General features: G+C 46.6%; 1 pseudogene; it reads left to right on the top strand.

Moving 5' to 3' along the window:
* The first annotated feature begins 10006 nt into the window (after positions 1 to 10006).
* On the top strand, positions 10007 to 11913 carry LOC114896546 (annotated as a pseudogene).
* Positions 11914 to 14416: the final 2503 nt, after the last annotated feature.

The raw sequence follows: 14416 nt of genomic DNA, 5'->3' as shown, positions 1-14416 counted from the left end.
GCCTCCTCTTCTTTCTGATTTCTCCCTTTGGGAGTTTTTTTGCATCATCTCCCAGTTTCTAAGCCCCCTGCTCTTTTTGTTTTTTATTGGAGTATAGTTGCTTTACAATGTTGTGTTAGTTTCTGTTGTACAATGAAGTGAATCAGCTATATGTATACCTATATCCCCTCCCTCTTGGACCTCCCTCCCACCCCCGCCATCCCACAGATCTAGGTCATCACAAAGCACCGAGCTGAGCTCCCTGTGCTGTACAGCAGGTTCCCATCAGCTATCTATTTTACACACGGTAGTGTATATATGTCAACCCTAATCTCCCAATTCATCCCACTCTCCCCTTCCCCTCCTGTGTCCACGTGTCCATCCTCTACGTCTGTGTCTATATTCCTGCCCTGGAAATAGGTTGATCTGTACCATCTTTCTAGATTCCACACACATGCGTTAATATACGGTATTTGTTTTTCTCGCTTTTAGTCACCTGTCTTTTCACATTATCAAAATGAGAGGCTGCCGTGATTGAGGACATGTGTGGACCGATGATCAGCACATATAGATTGATTAGACACTTCTAGATTGATTAGACGCCTGAAGGGCAGCAACCCAACCCTCTCATACTGATTGAGAATTAATTGAATATAATAATTGTTAAGGAAGAGCTGGAGAGAAATTCCACAAGCCCACCAGATAGGAACCTGGAGGTGGCACCGAGGTGGGGTCGGGCCAATCTTCCTGCCCTTTGCTAGCTGGTCACTCTGCTTGGATTAACACTAGTGTGTATTTGGTTAGGCTGTGGGTGGCTTCTTCTACTCTCTTTGGAATAATCCACACACCTGGCTGGGCTCCCCGGATGTCATCTGCTTTCTGAAGGTCTCAGCCACCAGGCAGAATAGCCCAGCAGTCTTTGGTTCTGAAGCTTAGGGGGAGGCCCTTAGGTAAGAAGACCAGCCTTGGGTTTCTGGTTTCTCTTCCAGAGACAGAGAGGCCCCTTTGGTTGGGTTTGCAGAGTTAACCCTGGAGGCTCACCCGTGCACACCCTCTGACCATCTGCTGCTCCTGGTGAAACCCTCCAAAGATACTGTGCCCACCCTGGGTGCAACAGGCCTCCTAGAGCCAAAAAGATACAAACCTCCAGTCCCACGGGTTAAGGCTGGAAGGAAGACAAGTACACATGCGTATCTGTTGCTCAAAGGAAAGGGACCGTGCGTGTCCTCGTACAGCGACGGGATGGCCTTTGGCCAAAAGTAGCACAATTCTGATCTGACAGACTCGTAAAATGGGCTGCTCGTGTGCATCGCAGCCCATGCCGAGGTCACTGGGAGCATACACACGACTACCCTGGGAAAGGAGGATCTGTAGGCCCTGGAGAGAATTCAGAGGAGCGCAGACAGGAGGAGGTGGAGAGTAGAGAGGGAGTGGCCCACCTTTCGAATCCAGCCTCCCCGCCCCCCCTCCCGCCTCCCCTAAGGCAGAAGCCAAGGGCAGGGGCCAGACCAGAGCCAGCTGATTCCGTGGCTGTTTATACCCTGTAACCGGAGCCTGTTCCTGCGAGGCTGCCTAACAGCTGCAGAGATAAGGGGATGGGCCGTCACTTCCAGAGACTGGGTGACCTGTGCTGGCGCCCACCTCGGGGGCAGCTTATCCAGATCATTTTCCCAAGCCAGGGGGTGGGAGTGGGAAGAGGTGGGGCTGGCCGCTAGCTGCTGCCCAGGTGGCCAGGGTGACCTTCCCAAATCCGGAGCGAATCTTCGAGCTCTATATTGGACTTACTCCTGTGCTCTCTCCAACCCCCCTGTCTCCCCACGGGGTTGCTTTCTACAAGGTCAGGGGAGGTGAGAGAGGAGTTCTGCATGTTTCATGGGTTTGTTTTCCTCCCTCTTTATCTTTGTCATCACAGAAACAGAAAAGAACATGTGGTGAAGCTCTGGGTCAGGCAAAATTTCTAGATTCTGTTGCCAAACACATCTTTCAGGCCAGAGCCCTGCTCTCCTTGCCCCCATCCCCGGCCTCCCCTCCAAGGTTAGCCTTGTCTTCCCTCCCATCTCCGTCCTCTCAGCCCTCCAGGCAGTGTCAGGGACCTCCCTCCATTCATCCCTTCCTGGACTCCCTGCAAGAAGCCGGGGAGGTAGTGGGCTCTCTCTGCCAGTGTCTGGTGATGCTGGGAAGCTTCAAACCAGACTCATCCTGCTGGTCCTTCAGTGAGTGGTGCCCGACTCCCACCTTGCTTTCCAGATCCTGATCCTTTGGGGGCAGGCTCCCTCCGCCTCTTCCCCCCTCCCCTTCCCTTTTTCTCTCCCATTCTTGCCCCTCCAGCAGCTTCCTCTGACTCTCTCCAGCCCCCGGTCCTGGGTACCCCTTTGGAGCGGGTACTCATGGTGTTCTGGTCCTCAGTGTTCACACCTCTCAAGAATGAGATTTGAAGACGGTTAACATGTTCTTTCCTTTGGTCTCTTGTTCCCCTGCCACGTTGGCTCATCTTGGAGCCCAGCACTGGCCTGGCCCATGACCCGGGGCACTCAGGGCTGCCTGCCAAGCGGGGCTCTTTTGCTGTCCCTGCCTGTCCTTCCTCTCCTGGCAACCTGGACAGGGTCAGGGTGGGGCTCATGGGGTTGGCTGAGTTTGTTCAACAGCTGCCTCAGATCGGAAAAGGTGAGGGTGAGGCTCTAGGGTAGGGGGAAAACAGCACAAACCAAGGCCTTTAGACTAAGGGAGTTCTGAGTTCAAGTCCACACATGACCAGTGACCAGTTGTGGAACCTCAGACAGTCTGCTCATCATTTAGAATGGGGATGATGATACTTCACACTTCTCGGGGTGGATGTCAGAGTCAGAGGAGATAATGGAAAGGAAGATGCTTGGGAACTTGTTTCCTTAGTGTGTGGCTAGTGGTGGGTGTCGGCAATGTTTGCTGCCTGAGTGAATAAGAGACAGGACAAGGGAAGGGTGGAGAAGGAGGGAAGGACAGAGGGAGAGAGGGAAGAAAGAGGAGAATGAAGTTTCCAGGGACCCTTGCTTTTGCAAGTATCGAAGTCTGAAGCAAACTGAACTTAGAGGCTGCTCTGTCTGCAGGTTCTGGGCCCGAGATTTTCTGTGTCTCAACTTTGTAATTGGACACTCACCGACAAAGCTTTTCTTTTTCTTTTTTCTTCCCCTGCTCAGAGTTTAAGGGAGCAGAGAGCATCAATTTAACAGCCAGCACAGAGGGGTTGATTAATAACTGTTGGTTTGTGTCTGGAGGACTTCTCCAAAGGGAGAGCTCCCTTGACCAGCAAGGCTTCCCACTCCCCGCTCTCCCCACCTCACTCTGTGCCCCACTTTCACTGTGACCCTTCTCAGTTCTCAGGCTTCCCCTGCTCCCTCCCTCCTCAAGGCCTTTGCCACATCTCCTGTGGGCCTGGAACACTTCTGATGCAGGGCATCTCCAGGACCCTGCCACTTTCCAACTGAGTTACCCAGGTAGGTCAGTGAAACCCTCTGGGTTTCAGTTTCCTTATCTGTAAAGAGAAAATCTAGACACAGCCCTTGGCTTCTTGGGAAAGCTAAATGGGATCAGGTAAGGGAAAGACGTAGCCCAAGGCCTGGCTCAGGGCCATTGCACAGGTGATGGCCACTCTTTGGTTCATCAGAGTAGCTTCCTCCTCCCTCTCTCTGGGGGTGCTGTCACCTTCCATTCCATTCCTTACTCTTCTCCTCCCCCAACAAAGACTGACTTTGGACAGTTTCCTCCCTGTCACCAAAGGTAAGCCCATCGCCTCTCAACCTACCTGCATCTTTGTTTTACTGGATGTGGGAGAAGTTAGGCAGATTTTCAAACTTTACACAGTTCTGCAAGTATACCACTGCGTAGCATCTTCTCTGTTGGGCTAATAGCTAGAAGCTCTGTTGGGAGTTAGCCTCCTGCTTGAATTCTTTTTATTTTATTTTTCTAATAAAAACCACTTTTATTTACTAACCAAAGGGTTGATCCTAATTAAAGGAATACTTTGAAATAGTTGCAAGTAAAATGTTTGTGATAAAGATAATCGAACATAGGAAAAGAAAATAAGAAGCAGTATGGAGATTTGAAGAGAGCTTGCTTATCATCTCACAGCTAATTGTTATGAAATTTTTATTCTGATTTTCCATAGATCTGAACACAGGTGACATTGTTCCTAATGCATTGCACCACGAATTTTCCATCTTTCATTTTTCTTGTCATTCTTTCCCCTTTCTCATTCTGTTCCTGGTGTGGAACCAATGCACCATCAGCAAAGTTGTAGATCTGAGTTTTTTCTGCCATCAGCTGTAGTTTCTTCAACTCTCTCTCCCAGGTTACAAGAAAACTGTGTTGTTTTCAAAGTGCTCTCAGCTTTTATGTGAGGCTTTTGTCATCAGAAGAGATGACACTATCTGGTTTTTGGCCATTGTACCCGTTTTCGACAGAGCCGGTTCCCATTTCTACTGCCTTCGTGTATTCATGGAAGTCTATGCTCATTGCCAGGGGCCATCTTTCTCCCAGATGCTGAATGGTGGTTTTGGTGGGTGTGGCTGGTTCTTACACCCTCTTCAAGCGAGGTGGGAGTGTTTCTAACCTATTTTTAGCCAATCTACATATTGTACGTATCTTTATTTTCACAAAAAGAACCCATTTCCATTATTCTTCATGCTAATAAACAAGGCACCAGTAAAAACCCAGTTTTGATTAGAAAATTAACAAAGTCTTAGATGTGATAAAGATCTTGATACTCGAAGGACTTGGGGTGGCTGACCCCAGAGACATGACTTACCCTCCAGTGTCCCTGGGTGATTGGGCGGATGCCACCCTCTGCTGGACTTTGAGTTCACATCCTTGCTGGGTTTCTCCCTTCTTGTTCTGCTCCCCCATTCCTTATCTGTCCTTTTGGGGGGCACTTTCATAATAAATCACTGTGTAAGAACCCTCCTCTCAGGGTCTGCTTCTGGAGAACCTAATCTAAGACAGCCGGCTATGCATTTCTGTTCTCAGATTTGAGAGCAAATCGGAATCACTAAAGGAGCTTGATGAAAAATGCAGATTGCAAGGTCAGGTCCCAGAGACTGTGGTTGAGTAGGGTGAGGTCCCCAAATCTGCAATTTAGTGAGCTCTTGGGGGGGGGGTCCTGCTGTCTGTGGCCCTGGAGCCTCACTTTGAGAGCCAAGACTGCAGCCCCTGGGGAAGCACTCGTTACACCAGTAACAGGTTGATTGCTAGCTTGGGCTTCTGCAGCCCCACCCTACCCTGACATCTGCTGATCCCACAACTCCAAGTGGCTTGGCTTCAACCGGGAGCAAATTGCTGCTGTCTACAGTCCAACTGGCACTCCCCTGGTGTCAGGCTGATCCTTCAGGCTGGGTCACTTGCACTGCGCTCCAATCCAGCCAGGGTGCTTTTCAGAGGCCTACATGTTTGAATGTTTGAGAACCACGAGATCTCTCCTTGGCTCCCATTCGTCTGTTCTTCTTTCCAGCATCTGCCCAAGTTGCCCAGTTTTCATGTTCTGGTTGCTGAGGCCCCCCTCCTCGCCCACCACACACACGCTTTATCTCGGCATCTCACATCTCAGCAGCATTGGGGGTGGAACAGAAGCCTGAAACAGCCACTTCTGATGGCAAATGTAGTAGTTACACACACGAGCGTTATTTTTACACTTCTTGGGTTGAATCTGGGCTCCATCACTCGCTAGCTGTGTAGCTCTGGGCAAGTTATTTAGACTCTCTGTGCCTTAGTTTTTTTTTGAAAACTAGAAATAACAAGAGTAACTACCTCTGAGAGTTTGCTTGTCACTGATAGGTAAAACGCCTGGCACGTAGTGTCCAATGAATGTTTGCTAATCTTATCATACAGACAGAACAAAATCCTCCAGCTGCCAAACAGACAAGCCACCTAGAGAGGATGGAATATCATTTGTACCCTCCACGCAAGGGGGTGCATGCCTCAGGGGCCCTGGTGATGCTGTCTTACTCCTCTTCAGCCCTGCACACTCTCTGCAGTGTACGAAACGAGCAGTGGAAATAAGCTGTTTTGTAGCTTTGTTAACAGACATGCAGAAATTTTGACCACAGGGATAGCCGAATGGACGGGAAAATGACAGGATTTGGACTGGAAAGTAGCCTGGTCCAATGCACACTCACATACTCACACACACATTCTCATCCACTCACGTACACCCTCCCTCACACGATGTACTCACACACGGACAGGTTCACACGTACTCACTTTCACACACACTCACTCACACGGGCTCCAGCAGACTCACACACTCTCACGCGCTATCTCACAAACACCCTCTCCACTGCCCACACTTTCACGTGTGAGCCCTGTGGAGTCAGAATTAAAGAGACCTTTATTGGGAGTGGGTGGAGGTGGCAGGATCCAAGCAGGAGGCTCCCTGGGGTCTACTCTGTGCTGGGCTTGGGGAGGTGACAGGTAAACCAGACTGGCTTCCTGAGTCTTCTGAGTGAGGCAGCCGTGGACAAAAACAATCTCATTTCAGAGCCAAATAATTAAGCCCTATGCAGGAGAGTCTGGCAAACTGTGATTGAAGCGGGGAGGCAGAGTTTGAGAGATCTGCCAGGAAGACACCACCACCTCCACCGGTGGTGGAAAGGAACAGCCACGTGCCAGGTGCTACGTATGTGCTTTTAATGAAGTAGCTTATTCAGTCTGCTAACGACTGGTCAGCAATGCTGTGGTCCAGATGAGGAAACAGGCGTGGTGGGGTTCAGTAACCTTCTCAAGGTCACTTAACTCGTATATGTGGGAGTCGGCTGTGAAGCCAATGGCAGCATGTCCCTAGGGTCACACGGAGGGGGTCATGTTTGAGCTGAACTTGGAAGCTGTGTGTGGGGTGGAGACAGGGGAGGTAGAGAAAAGACATACAAGTGGGAAAGTGGATGGTGTGTCCCAGAGAAGGGAAGGCAGCCAGCGTGAGTGGGGGTCAGATCTGGGAGGGACTTGAGTGTTTGTTTAAGGAGTTTGGCTTGTGTTTTGCCCCCGTGGGCAATGGTGGAAAGTAGAGACCAGGAGGAGGAGAACGATTTGTATTCTAGGAGGATGGCTCCGACAGGATGGAAGGAAAGGGCCACAGGTTAGAGAGGAAAAGCCCAGATGGGAAGCCATTACATTGATGTGGTCCACGCGAGAAGAGATGGGGACCCGATAGGTCCAGTGGCAGAGAGTTACGGCCACCGCGGTGGTCAGATGGGCGGGACTTTCTGAGTAATGGCAGGAGATGGTCTTGGAGGGGAAGGAAGGGGGAGACCAAGTGTGATAGGAGGTTTCTAGCCAGGAAGCTGGAAGGTTGGTGGGGCTGGTCGTCAAACTAAGAACACAGGAGGAGAGGATCAACTGCATGGTGATGGATGGGAACTAAATTTTTGGTGGTGAGCACATTGTAGCGTAATACAGAAATAGAAATATAATGTCGTACATGTGAAATTTATACAATGTTATAAATCAATGTTACCTCTATAAAATTTTTTAAGGTATATGATAATTAAGTTAAAAAATTAGTAACCTAAAAAAGAAAAGACTTTCTTTCTAAGAAATGATTGGAAAAAGAGCTAATGGGATAGGAGATTTGAAATGTATTGTGATTTCAAAATTTTTTCTTAAAAAAAAATGTGTATCTTTGAAACTCTTCCCCAAATCAAAATGTCCAACAATGTTTGGCTTACAGTATCTTCTGGAACTGTAATAAAATAATTGCGTTAGAAAAAAATTAAAATAAAAAACAGGAATAAGAAATTAGACAGCACTTTCCTGGTGGTGCAGTGGTTAAGAATCCGCCTGCCAATACAGGGGACACGGGTTTGAGCCCTGGTCCGGAAAGATCACACATGTCGAGGACCAACTAAGCCCGTGGGCCACAATTACTGAGCCTGCACTCTAGAGCTCACGAGCCACAACTACTGAGCCCATGTGCCACAACTACTGAAGCTCTAGCGCCGAGAGCCTGTACTCAGCAACAAGAGAAGCCACCGCAATGAGAAGCCCTCGCACCGCAACGAAGAGTAGCCCCGCTCGCTGAAAACTAGAGAAAGTCCATGCACAGCAACGAAGACCCAATGCAGCCAACACTAAATAAAATAAATTTATTAAAAAACCCAAGAAATTAGACAGGTACACTACATAAAGTATATACGTTTCTCTTGTTTAACTGATTTGCATAGTCTACTAAAAAAAAAGAACACAGGAGAACATGTTGGTGGGAGAGGCAGTGAGGGATAGGGCATGGATGCAATCATTTGGAAGAAGGTCCTGGAGCTGACACTGGGGCTCTAGCCACAGGAGGCTCTGCTGGTCCCAGGACCTGTGGGACAGTTGCGTGGGGCAGTGCCCTGAGAAGAATAACCACGTGGGAGGCTGGGAGAGCTGCCAGCGCTGCTTGTCAGAGAGGTCAGGCAGAGAGTATCCCACTGGGAGAGAATGGTCCACGTGTGTGTTCTGGGACTGCCCTTCCTCGTCCCCTCCTTCCTAGGGACCAGCTCTTCCCCTCAGAGCCTGCTTTCTTCAACTGCCCTCTTCCCCATGGCCGCCACCATGACTCGAGCTCCTGCTTCCAACTCTGCTTCTCTCCACAACTTTGCTGGCTCAGGGGGAACCAGCAACGTGTAGGGAAACTTTTCTCTTAAAAGCACATAACTAAGACTGAGCCAGCACTGGGAACCACTGTGCTGAGGGAGCATGATGGTAGCACGAAACGAGATCCATGGTGTTGACATTGACCAAGATCTCTACTCTTCCCAGCACTGGGCAAAACCCCTGGGGAACAAAGGTGAATGAGACCCAGTCCTTGCCCTCAAGGGCTTCAGAGACCAGCACATTAACTGTCTCAGGGTGTAGAGGTTGCAGCTGGGTCATCAATGGAGGATCCGGAGAAAAAGGACTGATTGATGTCTTCCGGGAGCATTGTGGACACTGCCTCCAAGAAGGAACTTTTGGCACTGGGCCAGGGGGTGAGCAGGTTTTCTAGGCAGACGGGAGCAGAAGATAGCATGGGGTACAGGGTAGGGAGGGCGTTCTCAACAAAGGAAAACTGCATGAAGCAAGTCATGAACAGGTGGAAGTACCAGCCAGGAAGAACATGTGGTTTGGTATAGAATATAAGGGAGCAGAGGGGCGGGTGTGGCAGGAGAAGAACCTGGACCGGAAGGCTGAGACTAAACTGTGAAGGACCCAGTGACTTAGGCGAGTTTTGAGTATCCTTGTGCCACATTGTGCGATAGAATTTCCTGTGATGGTGTTTATATCTGTCCTGTCCAGTATGGTAGCTGCTAGTCACATGTGGTTACTCAGCACTTGAAATGTTGTGTGGATAAGGAATTGAATTTTTACTTTGTCTTATTTATGTTTCAACTTAAATAGCCACATGTGGCTAGTGGCTACTGCATGGGACACGGGAAGTCATTTGTTCCTCACGATAACTCAATGAGTCGGGCAGAGATCACCTGTCCAGTTTTCAGGCAAGCTGGGGTTCTAGAAGATTATGTGACCTGCCCAAAGTTACATGAATATTAAATGACAGAATCAGGGTTTGCATACAGATTTCCTCTATAGGAAGCTATTTATGGTTACTGCTGTGGGCAACATGAGGCTCTGATACGCCTTCCGAGTCATTAAGAATAAAAGTTTGCAGTTGTAGTCTTTGAAAACTGGTCCCTGTTGGTTAGGTAGGGGAGCTCTGTTTGTTATCACACCTAAGTTCCTGCCACAGTGGAACAACACAAATATACAATCAGAGGGAAGGATGGGGCAGTGGGGTGAGGCTGTTGCAGGGGTAATGGGAGGACCACTGGGTTCTTCTCTTGATTCTGTCGAATGGCAGAATCCAGGTGTGGATCTTGGACCAGTTACCTATGACCTGTGGGACGGAGCATCTTTATTGATGGAATGAAGAGGCTCGCCAAGATGACCCCATGGTCCTTTCCACCCCACTTTTGGGAACTAAGACTCAGTAGAAGCCATGCTCTGGAATTCTTACAGCTCAAACATCTGCTGGTGGGGCCGATCCCACATGAAGGTGAGCGTACAGCTTCAGCCTCTTGTCCAGAGGCCCTGGGTGTGAGATAGACTCAAGGTTCCAATATAGCAAACACAGCTTCAATACAATTCAGCTTCATCCTCACCAGGGATGAGGGACAAAGTCCAGGAATTCAAGTAGAGCTGTCACTCGGGTTAGATTAAGGACCTGGGCAAGAGGGAAGTCTGGCTTCTGAGAGCACAAGGGTGAGGAGGCCTCACTAATGAACAATGTGAAAGTTCTGGAAAGTTTGAAGCTACGAGAAAAAAATATAGAGAGTATTGTTTTTTAAGCACTTAATTTTTTTTTTCTTTTTATTCCTGAACTCAAAATAAGAAGCATCTACTAACTCGAATGTTTTTAAGATGATCACATTTGGTATTTTTGAGAAGACAATTGTGCCTGAAAACAACAAAAGGATTTGCGGGAAAAAAACACTGGCTTTTGACATTGGTATCCTCATTTTTACTGAAAATGAGTATTTCTGTTCTTTCATTCCCTGTAGGCCTTGGCATTGCTGCAGATGCCCACAGCCATGGAGGGGCACGGTGGGGAGTCCAGCACCCGCCTGGATTTGCTCAGCACGAGGTCTTTCCTGTGTCAAGCACAGGATTCCTTTCCTGGGCTTTGAGTCCCTGAAGAACTGGAAATTCTGTGTCCCATTTCATCTCACCTGGCTGCATTTTTTTCCCTGCCACCTCTCCTGCCTTGTACAGAGAAGCCACAGGTCATCAGTCATAATTGAGCTACTTCTATATCCAAAGCTTGGAGAAATGGGAAATTTAAAGATCTTCAAGGCAGATAGACAAAGTCCTTAAAGGAGACTGGACAGGTAGGGCTGGGGCTTAGTGTGTCCTGCCGTCTGTGCCCAATTGTGCATTGTACATAGGGTAGCCGGAAAAAATACAGGAAATGCAGTCAAATTTGCATTTCAAATCAATAATGAATAATTTATTTGATATAAGCTTGTCCCAAATATTGCATACATTGTTGATTTGAAAATTCATATTTAACTGAGCATATTGTATTTTTGTTAAATCTGGCAAAACTTAATTGCACATCCTCTTGGCCTACATTTTACACGATTACTGTGGAGGCAACTAGCTCAGAGCCCCCAGCAGTCCTCATCTAAGCTGCATCTTGTATCCTTTGCTTCTTGCTGGCACTTCTCTGCTGTTACTGTATAGGAAACTCCTGGTCATTGGTGAGGTACAAACCATGAAGGGTAAGGGAGTTAGCCGCCATGGGACAACCTCTGACCAGCGGGATGGAAGTTGACGGAAAAAATGTTCGTCTCTTTCCATCCCTCTGTAGCATGGAATTATGAGTGCATTCTATACGGCTCTTCAGAAGATACCAGTGAGACAGCGGTTTCCTGCACCATGAAGCTTTGAGTGAAGCTCTTCCTGGGGACCATGTGGGCTTCAATGTCAAGAACGTGTATGTCAAAGATGTTCATCATGGCAGTGTGGCTGGTGACAGCAAAAATGACCCACCGATGGAAGCAGCTGGCTTCACAGCTCAGGTGATTATCTTGAAGCATCAAGGCCAAATCAGAGCTGGATATGCACCTGTGCTGGATTGTCACATAGCTGGATTGTCACACAGCTTACATTGCTTTCAAGTTTGCTGAGCTGAAGGAGAAGATTGATTGTCCTTCTGGGACAAAGCTGGAAGATGGCCCCAAAGTTTTGAAATCTGGTGATGCTGCCATCGTTGATATGGTTCCTGGCAAACCCATGTGTTTTGAGAGCTTCTCTGACTATCTTCCTCTGGGCCATTTTGCTGTTAGAGACACGAGACAGATGGTTGCTGTGGGTGTCATCAAAGCAGTGGACAAGAAGGCAGCTGGAGCTGGCAAGGTCACCAAGTCTGCCCAGAAAGCTCAGAAGGCTAAATGAACGTTATCCCCAATACCTGCCACCCCAGTCTTAATCAGTGGTGGAAGAATGGTCCCAGAACAATTTGTCTCAACTGGCCATTTAAGTTTAATAGCAAAAGACTGGTTAATGATACAATGCATCATAAAACCTTCGGAAGGAAAGGAGAATGTTTTGTGGACTATTTGTTTTGTGTGTGGCACTTTTAAGTTATTAGCTTTTAAAATCAGTACTTTATTTATTTTTACATCTTTATCGGAGTATAATTGTTTTACAATGATGTGTTATTTTCTGCTTTATAACAAAGTGAATCTGTTATACATATACATATGTTCCCATATCTCTTCCCTCTTGTATCTCCCTCCCTCCCACCCTCCCTATCACACTCCTCTAGGTGGTCACAAAGCACCGAGCTGATCTCCCTGTGCTATGCAGCTGCTTCCCACTAGCTGTCTACCTTACGTTTGGTAGTGTATATAGGTCCATGCCTCTCTCTCACTTTGTCACAGCTTACCCTTCCTGCTCCCCATATCCTCAAGTCCATTCTCTAGTAGGTCTGTGTCTTTATTCCTGTCTTACCCCTAGGTTCTTCATGCCTTTTTTTTTTTCTTAAATTCCATATATATGTGTTAGCATACAGTATTTGTCTTTCTCTTTCTGACTTACTTCACTCTGTATGACAGACTGTAGATCTATCCACCTCATTACAAATAGCTCAATTTCGTTTCTTTTTATGGCTGAGTAATATTCCATTGTATATATGTGCCACATCTTCTTTATCCATTCATCTGATGATGGACACTTAGGTTGTTTCCATCTCTGGGCTATTGTAAATAGAGCTGCAATGAACATTTTGGTACATGACTCTTTTTGAATTATGGTTTTCTCAGGGTATATGCCCAGTAGTGGGATTGCTGGGTCATATGGTAGTTCTATTTGTACTTTTTTAGGGAACCTCCATACTGTTCTCCATAATGGCTGTACCAATTCACATTCCCACCAGCAGTGCAAGAGTGTTCCCTTTTCTCCACACCCTCTCCAGCATTTATTGTTTTTATATATTTTGATGATGGCCATTCTGACTGGTGTGAGATGAAATCTCATTGTAGTTTTGATTTGCATTTCTCTAATGATTAATGATGTTGAGCATTCTTTCATGTGTTTGTTGGCAGTCTGTATATCTTCTTTGGAGAAATGTCTATTTAGGTCTTCTGCCCATTTTTGGATTGGGTTGTTTGCTTATTTGTTATTGAGCTGCATGAGCTGCTCGTACATTTTGGAAATTAATCCTTTGTCAGTTGTTTCATTTGCAAATATTTTCTCCCATTCTGAGGGTTGTCTTTTGGTCTTGTTTATGGTTTCCTTTGCTGTGCAAAAGCTTTTAAGCTTCATTAGGTCCCATTTGTTTATTTTTGTTTTTATTTCCATTTCTCTACAAGGTGGGTCAAAAAGGATCTTGCTGTGATTTATGTCATAGAGTGTTCTGCCTACGTTTTCCTCTAAGAGTTTGATAGTTTCTGGCCTTACATTTAGGTTTTTAATCCATTTTGAGCTTATTTTTGTGTATGGTGTTAGGGAGTGATCTAATCTCATACTTTTACATGTACCTGTCCAGTTTTCCCAGCACCACTTATTGAAGAGGTTGTCCTTTCTCCACTGTACATTCCTGCCTCCTTTATCAAAGATAAGGTGACCATATGTGCATGGGTTTATCTCTGGGCTTTCTATACTGTTCCATTGATCTATATTTCTGTTTTTGTGCCAGTACCATACTGTCTTGATTACTGTAGCTTTGTAGTATAGTCTGAAGTCAGGGAGCCTGATTCCTCCAGCTCCACTTTTTGTTCTCAAGATTGCTTTGGCTATTCGGGGTCTTTTGTGTTTCCATACAAATTGTGAAATTTTTTGTTCTAGTTCTGTGAAAAATGCCAGTGGTAGTTTGATAGGGATTACACTGGTTCTGTAGATTGCTTTGGGCAGTAGAGTCATTTTCACAATGTTGATTCTTCCCATCCAAGAACATGGTATATCTCTCCATCTGTTCGTGTCATCTTTAATTTCTTTCATCAGTGTCTTATAATTTTCTGCATACAGGTCTTTTGTCTCCTTAGGTAGGTTTATTCCTAGATATTTTATTCTTTTTGTTGCAATGGTAAATGGGAGTATTTTCTTGATTTCACTTTCAGATTTTTCATCATTAGTGTATAGGAATGCCAGAGACTTCTGTGCATTAATTTTGTATCCTGCTACTTTACCAAATTCATTGATTAGCTCTAGTAGTTTTCTGGTAGCATCTTTAGGATTCTCTATGTATAGTATCATGTCATCTGCAAACAGTGACAGCTTTACTTCTTCTTTTCTGATTCGGATTCCTTTTATTTCCTTTTCTTCTCTGATTGCTGTGGCTAAAACTTCCAAAACTATGTTGAATAAGAGAGGTGAGAGTGGACAACCTTGTCTTGTTCCTGATCTTAGTGGAAATGCTTTCAGTTTTTCACCATTGAGGATGATGGCTGTGGGTTTG

The sequence above is a fragment of the Monodon monoceros genome, unplaced genomic scaffold (genome assembly GCF_005190385.1).
Source record: "Monodon monoceros isolate NGI ecotype Baffin Bay Population unplaced genomic scaffold, NGI_Narwhal_1 Super_Scaffold_16, whole genome shotgun sequence".
Taxonomy (NCBI): domain Eukaryota; kingdom Metazoa; phylum Chordata; class Mammalia; order Artiodactyla; family Monodontidae; genus Monodon; species Monodon monoceros.
This window is presented reverse-complemented; position numbering and strand designations above follow the sequence as displayed.